General features: G+C 52.3%; 1 pseudogene; it reads right to left on the bottom strand.

Moving 5' to 3' along the window:
• Positions 1 to 561: 561 nt before the first annotated feature.
• LOC147707208 (U2 spliceosomal RNA) lies at positions 562 to 742 on the bottom strand (annotated as a pseudogene).
• Positions 743 to 9,360: the final 8,618 nt, after the last annotated feature.

The raw sequence follows: 9,360 nt of genomic DNA on the forward strand, positions 1-9,360 counted from the left end.
TCGCTTGCCCTGGACACTGCTCCCCTGCAGCCTGAGGTCTATAGATAAGGCTTGGCCGTTCATGGCCGTTCGGGGCGGGCAGAGAAGGAAAAGGACTCTGTATTTTTCTTCTTGCTCAGAGAAGCCAAGGGCAATACCCACTTCTCTGCCTGCCTGCCTGCCTGCCTCCCTCCCTCCCTCCCTCCCTCCATCCTACTGACTTGCTGAGAACCTTCCTCCATTCGTTCCCAAGTGAAATGGATCCAAAAACCAATGAAACTGTGCTGCTGCAAAAACAGTCTTTTTCCCACGTGTGTCTCTTTTCAAAGTGCAGCGTCTGGATGGAGAAGGGAAAAAATAGAAGAAGAAAAAAAAAGTTAAAAATAAATAAATAAATAACGCACTGCCGGGTGGCCGCTAAGTGGCAATTAAGTAAAATACATACATAATTAAGGCAAGACACAGTGACCAGTTTGCTTTTATTCACACGCAAACACAATAGCGCCACTTTACAGGGTTTGGTAGTGAAGCGCTATTTTCGTTTTCTCGTCTATTTTTCAACAGCATTGTTTTCCCCAGGTGGGGAAGTGCACCATTCCTGGAGGTACTGCAATACCAGGTTGATGCGTGGAGTGGACAGAGCAAGCTCCTATTCCATCTCCCTGTTCCAAAAATCAATTTAAGATATGGTCCCCAGATAGAGGACGTATCAGATATTAAACTGATAAGAACAGATTTTTATTTTTTCTACGTGTCAGGGCGTCATTTCCGGTTCGGATACATCAATCGTCACCTTCCACAACACCCTATTTATTCGTAAGTCGTTGGTAACAAACTTGGCAACAAGTGCGCAAGCTATCCCATTGACCGTTTACCTGTGAAGGAAAAAGGTCACGGTAATAAAATACATACAGTAAATTATTAGTACATTTACTCCACCTGTCTTCATCCGTTTTTTCCTCTCTCCTGTCGCCCAAGCAGGTTCCTGGATTGAAGGAAAAAAATAAGAAGAAGTAGGTTAGTGTTCCCTTCGGGGCCCCTTGCGCGTACAAGCTGGCCTCCGTTGGGGTTGCTTTCATTCCCTGCGTCTTTCTGGGGCCCCTGCGTGGCAGGCCCCCCCTTGGGTACTCAGGTTTCGTCTTCGCTGTCCTCATCTGATCTGTCCAGTGCTGCGTAGTTGCGCAGGAGGCTGTGGATCATCTTACAGCATCCCATGGTTGATGTCTCCTTTTTCCCTACTACCTGGCGGTTTCTGGAGAACAGAAGAACATCTTTGAAGCAGCACAGGAGCCTCCAGCATCCCTGGCGGTTTTCCAGTGCGTGTGTCCCTGGGAATAGTCCATACATCACCGAGGCAGCCGTGATGCAGGTCGTAGGTATCCAGGCTCTAAGCTCTGTGCCTATGGCCTTCAGCAGGTCCTGTGCGTACGAGCACTCCCAGAAGAGATGGTATGTTGTCTCGTCCGCGCAGCACCCTCTGGGGCAGGACTTGTATCGGTTGAGTCTTCCTGCGTGCATGAAGGCTCTCACAGGGATCCCTCCTTGGATGGCCATCCAGGCGGTGTCCTTGTGCTGGTTTGTCAGGCGTTTGGAAGCAACGTTTCCCCACACGTGGTCTGCTGTGGCTGAGGGGAGTGCGCTGATCGGCTCGCTGATGTCTCTGGCACGTATCTGTCGTTGGACAAGTCGGGGGGGTCCATCCGGCGGGGCTACATGCCTCCAGGTCGAACTCCTTTACGAACTTCTCCACTTCTTTGTAGTACCATGGGGTCTCCCAGTTGTACGGGAAGGTCATCAGCCACTCTGCCCATCCCAGGCGTCTCCACGTTGGCAGCAGGAAGAAGCGTGCCATCAGAAAGCCGGCATGGCTCTCGTCTTCGGCCCTCAGGGTGGTCCTCACGCAGTTGCACACGAAGGTTCCTCTCAGGATGGTGGCGATGTCCGGCACTCCCTTGCCTCCCTTGTCGTGGGTTTTGAACATCACCGCCCTCTTCACTCTGTCCATCTTTGAGCTCCAGATGAAGTAGAAGATCATTCTCGTGATGGCCTTGGCCGTACTGGTCTGCACCGGCTATACTTGAGCGACGTACTGGAGCACTGGCAGGGTCTCGTTCCGCAGGACCATAGACTTCCCTTCGATCGTCAGCTTCCGGAGGCTCCAGAGTCCCAGCTTCTGTCGAGTCTTCACCAGTCTTTCCTCCCAGGTCTTCTTCGCTGGGCCCTCTCCACCGAACCAGACTCCAAGGATCTTGAGGGAGTCCTGTTTGATGGGGAATGGCAGTGGGTCCCGGGGGAAGGCCCAGTGTCCGAAGAGTAGGGTTTCTGACTTGGCGCTGTTGATCTTCACTCCTGATGCCTTTCCAAACTCGATACAAGTCCTTTCCAGTTCCCTTATGGACGGTCCGTCCGCGCAGAATACTGAGACATCGTCCATGTAGAGGGAGCATTTCACTAGTCCGTTTCCTCCGCTTCCCGGTGCCTTCACTCCTCTGATGTTCCTGTTCTGCCGGATGCGTTCCGCGAGGAGTTCAATGACGCATACGAACAGGAGGGGGGCGAGCGGGCATCCCTGCCTCACCCCTGATAGGACCGGGAAAGGGTCGGTACTCCAGCCATTTACTGTTGCCGTGCTGGAGATGTCTGTGTACATTGTTTTCACCACGTCGCAGAAGAAGTCCCCCAGGCACAGTGCCCTGAGTGCCCGGTCCATGAACTCATGGGAAACGCGGACGAACGCCTTCTCCTGGTCCAGGCTGACCAAGGCCGTCGGGACCTTGCGGCCCTTGACATACTCGATTGTGTCCCGGACCAGGGCCAGGCTGTCCGCGATTTGCCGTCCCGGTATACCACAGGTCTGGTCAGGGTGGACTATCTTTGCTACCACTTTCTTTAGGCAGTTGGCCATCACCTTCGCGAGAATCTTGTAGTCCACACTGAGGAGAGAGATGGGCCTCCAGTTCTTGAGGTCTTCTCTCTCTCCCTTCTGTTTGTACAAGAGTGTTATCATACCCTCTCGCAGGGATTGGGGCATACTGCCCTTGCCCACCATCTCCTCCATCCGGCCCGATCAGATCCCACAGTTCGACATATAGTTCCACTGGGAGACCGTCATTCCCGGGTGTCTTGCCTCTCTTGTAGGTTGTGGCGGCCAAGTGCAGCTCTTCCAGGGTGAAAGGCGCGTCCAGGCCTTCTCTCTCTTCCGGACCCAGTGTCTTCGAGATGCTCTCCAGGAAACTGTGCGCCTGGGCCCTCTCTGACGCCTTCGGTGAGTAGAGTTTGCCGTAAAAGTCGGTTACGACTTTCATGACATACTCTTTCTCACTTTGGAGGTTGCCCTCCGAGTCCCGAAGCTTCACCAGCGGTGTGTGGGCTGAGTGAATTTTCTTAAAGAAGAACGAGTTGCATTTCTCGCCCTTCTCGAGGTTCTCGGTTCTGGTCCTGAAGATGATTTTCTTGGATTCTTCCCTAAAGTGCTCTGTGAGCCCTTTTCGGGTGTCTTCCAGGTCGTCATCCACGTCCCATCCCCTGAGCTCGAGTTCGTACAGATGCTGCAGTTTGCTCTGCAGCTCCCTGAACGTCCTCTTCTTTTCCCGTGCAGCAGCTCTGCTTGCATCCTGGAAGAAGCTCCTGAACCTGACCTTCACCCATTCCCACCACTCGCTGGCGGATTGAAAGAGGCCCTTCATGTCCTTCCACTCTATGTACACGTCTCTGAGGTTCGCCACTAACTCCTCGTTGTCCAGCAAAGAGCAGTTCAGCTTCCACAAATCTGGGCCAGCGGGGAACTTCCCTGTAAGTTCCCCCTCGAAACTGACTGCTCTGTGGTCAGAGAAGTGGACGGCGACCATGGAGCTTCGCCCAGGCTTCACTGTTGGGGAGGTGAGTAGGAGGTCGATCCGTTGATTGGTTTCATGTTCGATGCCCCACCCATTATCATTTACATATGCAAGTTAGCATCATGTGTCTAACTAATGAAGTATATGCTCATGCTTTTACGTTATCATTACTCTTCATGTAATTACTCATTTATACGTGTGGTGATATTTAGTTTCTTTAGCTTAGCTTGTGTGCCTCCATTTTGAGTATTCCTCTGTGTCTGCAAGTCGCGCTCGCTCACTTCCCCCTCCCGTAGGAATAAGAAAAACCCTAATGCAGCAGTTTCTTGTTTCTCAGTTAGCTGTGGCCGAAACTAACACGTTTCTAATCAGTAATGTTCTCATGCACCAGAGACGCTGAGGCCCGGCTCTGCGGCCTTGGGCAGAGATAGCCAAATGTTGCTTTTGCAGGTGCAGATGCCTCTTGTATGATGCCATTATTCCTCTCTCTGGGGTCCAGTATTTTTCCAGAAGGGGCGTGTTTTACTTCGCTGTACCATGTTATAATGTATTGCTGTGATGATATGAGTTAGTCCTCTCGGCGCACTCTTAGGGGTGAGGTCGGACAGGGCCCTCTCATATGAGAGTTTGTAGCCTAATAAAATGATCTTGTTTATTCTTCTCCACTGTCCGGCTGACTTCTTACTGAGTAATTATAGGTGAGGGTGGTAAGTCACTCGGGTGGATTTGAGCCACGTGAACGCACTGATCCGTCCGGCTTACTCCAGGAGTAGTTCCTGGCGTTCTGCCCTATGCTCCCGATGACGTCCTGGAGGGATGCCTGCTTTATCATCTCCACCAACAGCCTGGACGTCACATCCATTCCTGCAGAGCCTGACCCACTGCGTCCATCCAACTCTACTATGCAGTTGAAATCACCACCCATCAGAATGGTTCTGGAGGTCACGAGTTGCATCCTGAGCACCCTGAACATCTCGAGTCGCTCATTCTTTTCCGGGGGGGCATAGACATTGATGAGCCCAACGGGCTCACCGGTCCACGAGCCGTCCACGACCAGCACTCTGCCGTTGACCTGCTCGGTGACCTTGTCCACGGTGAAATGCCTTCCCCTGATCAAAATGGCCACTCCAGATGATTTGCAATCGTTTCCTCCAGACCAATTAGATGGCCCGTGCGTCCACTGCCGTTCAAGCTGGCTGTACGACTGGGCGTACGGAATCCCGCATTCCTGCAGAAAGCAGATATCTCGGTTCTGGGTGGCCAGGAAGCGCAATGTTCCGACCCGCCTGACCTGATCCTTCATGCTTCTGATGTTTAGGGTGAGCAATGATACAGCCATTGTCTCTGTGCTAGCGGTCAGTGTCTGGTATCGGTACCTACTGGGGTTGACGGCCCTGGGTGTCCCTACTGTACTTGTAGGTTTGCAAGTGCATCCGTTGGTCCCCACTCCTCTGCGGCGTCTCCTGTGCAGTGGATGACTTCCTCAGTTTCCAGGTCCCAGTGTCTACTTTTGCGTATGCGCTCGCTGGGTACTAAATGCAAAGTAAGAACATCCCAAATAAAATTGCATTAAATACATTTTGCTGGCAGAAGGTGTGCATAAAACAAAGCAAAAAAATAACATGTACTCTGTGTCTGCAAACTGTCCTCTCGTGGGCATAAGATATGCATGTGGCTATGCATGCTTCCTATTCGACATGTGGACAAAATGAACTGTGCACTGGAATAAAATGCCCAGTGATGCCTCCCCCCTCACTAGGATGAAACTTCAAAAAGCATGCATACACTTTCGGCACAACACATAACTGGACGCGCGTGCTCTGCTGCGCATATATGGCGATATAACGTGCATTGCGTGAATAGCTGTATTGCGCGGCGGCCATTAGTGTGTCTTTTTCCCAAAAACTACTCTGTCAACAACACTCGCACTGGTCGCCCTCGCTGGTTTAGCAATGTGGGGTGAGAGGAGAGTGTTATATTATGCAGAAGGCAGCAGCACACTGAGGACTTTACTCTATGAAGTCCCCCGCCGTTTCGGTTCTCACCTACCTCGCTTCCCGATTCCTTCTTTGAAGACGTGACAATGCCCTTTAACGATCATCTCCACATTTTATCCCGGGCTTACTCGTCTGCCAGAGTTATTAGAAATTACTGCTGAGCGCAGGCTAGAGCTGATTGCTAACATTTGACTATCAAGTTACTGGACCTCACTGCTACTGCCGCCTGGCCTTGCCTCGCCCCCCTCCCCTTCACTTCCTGCCACCTGCTTCCCTCCCCCGCCCCCACCTTTTCTTCCCCTCTGGAAATGTTCACCATCAAAGTGCACACCAAATATGGAAATACTAATAAAAAAATGGAAAGCTGAAGGCTGCCAAACATAAAAAAAAGCAAATTGGAGTTAGAGAGAGAGGAGGGCCTTGAAATCCGCCCATGCCTCTGATGCGCAGCGGTCTATTAGAACATTTCTATTTAACAAATTAATCGTCTTTAACACTCATACTGGTTGCTCTCGCTGGGCCAGCAATAAGGGTGGGGGGAGGGGGAAGTGGATCAGCAACTGCGCGGACGAACTCGCCCCACTGAGGACCCCGCCCAGCAGACCCGGCAGCAAGAAAGCCCCATGGTTCACCGACGAACTCAAGAGCTCCAAGAAGAACTGCCGAGCCCTCGAGGAAGTCTGGAGAAGGGAACCAACACCGGACAACATGACCACCTTCAAGCTTGCCACCCGGAAGCACCACCAACTGATCCGCGCCACCAAGAAAACTGCATTCAAGGACCGGCTGGACAACAACGCACACAGCTGCAAGGAACTCTTCAACATCGTGAAAGAGCTCTCCAACCCCAATGCCGGCAACAACGACATCACCCCATCGCAAGACCTCTGCAACTCCCTCGCCTCCTACTTCCACAACAAGATCGCGGACATACACAACAGCTTCAGCACTCAACCGACGCATGCCACGACCGCACCAACGCCCCCCGCCCCCCCCAACCCCCTCCGCGCCTGGACTCCGATCAGCACCGAAGACACCGTCCGCATGATGAACTCCATCCACTCCGGATCTCCGACCGACCCCTGCCCTCACCACGTCTTCAACAAGGCCGACGCTGTCATCGCACCCCACCTGCGGGACATCATCAACACCTCCTTCGACACCGCCACCTTCCCGGAGAGCTGGAAGCACGCCGAACTCAGCGCTCTACTAAAGAAACCAACTGCGGACCCCACCGAACTCAAGAATTACCGCCCCATCTCGCTCCTCCCGTTTCCAGCCAAATTCATCGAGAAGACCGTCAACAAACAGCTGGCCGCCTTCCTCGAGACGAATGGATCCCTCGACCCCTCACAGTCTGGCTTCCGAGCCAACCACAGCACCGAGACCGCCCTCATCGCTGCCACCGATGACATCCGAGCCCTGATGGACAACGGAGAAACAGCGGCCCTCATCCTCCTAGACCTCTCCGCAGCATTCGACACTGTCTGCCACCGCACCCTAGTGCAGCGCCTCAGCAACGTCGGAATCCAGGAGAGGGCACTGGAATGGATCATCTCCTTCCTCGACGGAAGAAATCAGAGAGTCCGTCTACCACCGTACAAGTCAGAGGCCACCAAAGTCATCTGCGGCGTCCCTCAAGGATCCTCGCTGAGCCCCACCCTCTTCAACGTCTACATGAGCCCCTTCGCGGCCATCGCACGCCAACACAACCTCAACATCATCTCCTACGCCAACGACACCCAGCTGATCCTCTCCCTGACCAACGACCCCGCCGCCGCCAGAGCCAACCTTCACGAAGGGATGAAAGACGTAGCCGAATGGATGACGACCAGCCGCCTGAAACTGAACTCAGACAAGACGGAAGTCCTCATCCTGGGCTCCTCGCCCTCCGCCTGGGACGACTCCTGGTGGCCCCCCTCCCTGGGCACCGCACCCAAACCGACAGACCACGCACGCAACCTGGGCTTCATCCTGGACTCCTCCCTCTCCATGACCAGACAAGTCAACGCCGTCTCCTCGTCGTGCTTCAACATCCTGCGCATGCTACGGAAGATCTTCCGGTGGATCCCCACCGAGACCAGGAAGACGGTCACCCAGGCCCTCGTCACCAGCCGACTGGACTATGGCAACGCCCTCTACGCCGGAACCACCGCCAAGCTCCAGTAGAGACTCCAGCGGATCCAGAACACCTCAGCCAGACTCATCCTCGACAACCCACGACACAGCCACATCTCCGGACATCTGAGAGACCTGCATTGGCTCCCCGTCAACAAAATAATCACCTTCTGTTTCCTCACCCACGCACACAAAGCCCTACACGATCAAGGCCCGAGCTACCTCAACAACCGCATCAACTTCTACGCTCCCAAACGCCACCTCCGATCAGCCAGTCACGCCCTCGCCGCCGTCCCCCGCATCCGAAGAACGACTACAGGAGGAAGGTCCTTCTCCTACCTGGCCGCCAAGACCTGGAACTCCCTCTCGACCGACCTGCGCCTGACCCAAGACCACCTCTCCTTCAGGAAGAAGCTCAAGACCTGGCTGTTCGAGCAGTAGCAGCACCCCCCCCCCCCCTCCCCCAAGCGCCTTCTTGAGACCCTCCTGGTAAGTAGTGTGCTCTATAAATGTCTTGATTGATTGATTGATTGATTGATTGAGCAGGGAGGTGTTGTATTGCATGGCAGACAACCTCATTCCTCGATTCCTTGCCTGTGAGTCTCATTCACGAAGGAGGGAATGGCGGTGGATAGTAAAAAACGGGTGCAAGCAGTGTGCCTAATTTTGTTTACTTGTGCGTGTATGCTAGCTGGGTACAAAACTCAATGTTATTTTGTAAACTGATGTTATGAGTACAGTCCTGTATTTTTATTGTATATGAAAATGAGGCAAGCAGCTCTTATTTTGACATCAGGTTTCTATGCGCTTATGGCTAATAACAATAATACACATTTATTAAGCACAAAGTCACCTGTAAGGGTATCTAGATGCTATGGATCATCGAAAAGATTAAGCAAGCTATTGCCACAAGTCACATTGTGCTGGTATAATCTAACACCAATTGAAATTGTGATTCCCAAATTTAAAGCCAGTTGCCCGTGCTGCACTACACCTCTTCCATATGGCTAATAGATCATTATGCAGGAAATAAAGACTGTCCAACAAAGCATGTAACTGAACATTCCCATTAAAATTGCATTAGCTAAATTTCCCTGACAGAAGGTGTGCATGAGACATAAAGCAAAAAAGAACATGTACTTTGTCCCTGCAGGAGATGTGCATGATACACTATAGTGCCTGCTCTTTTACTGTAAAGATGTGCATGGTACAGTTAGCATTAACCTACATACTCTCCCTGCAGGTAGAATGCATGGTATTATAAAGCAGGAACATATACAGTATAACAGTAATCCACTTCTACTTGCAGATAAGATGTATAATACAATATACAACAACGCATGCTGTCCATGCAGGAAGTGTGCATAGTACAATATAACAGTGCCCACTCTCTTTCCCTGCAGGTGGAAAGTTATTCGTAGTACAGCATG

The sequence above is a fragment of the Lissotriton vulgaris genome, chromosome 6 (genome assembly GCF_964263255.1).
Source record: "Lissotriton vulgaris chromosome 6, aLisVul1.2, whole genome shotgun sequence".
NCBI classification, from domain to species: domain Eukaryota; kingdom Metazoa; phylum Chordata; class Amphibia; order Caudata; family Salamandridae; genus Lissotriton; species Lissotriton vulgaris.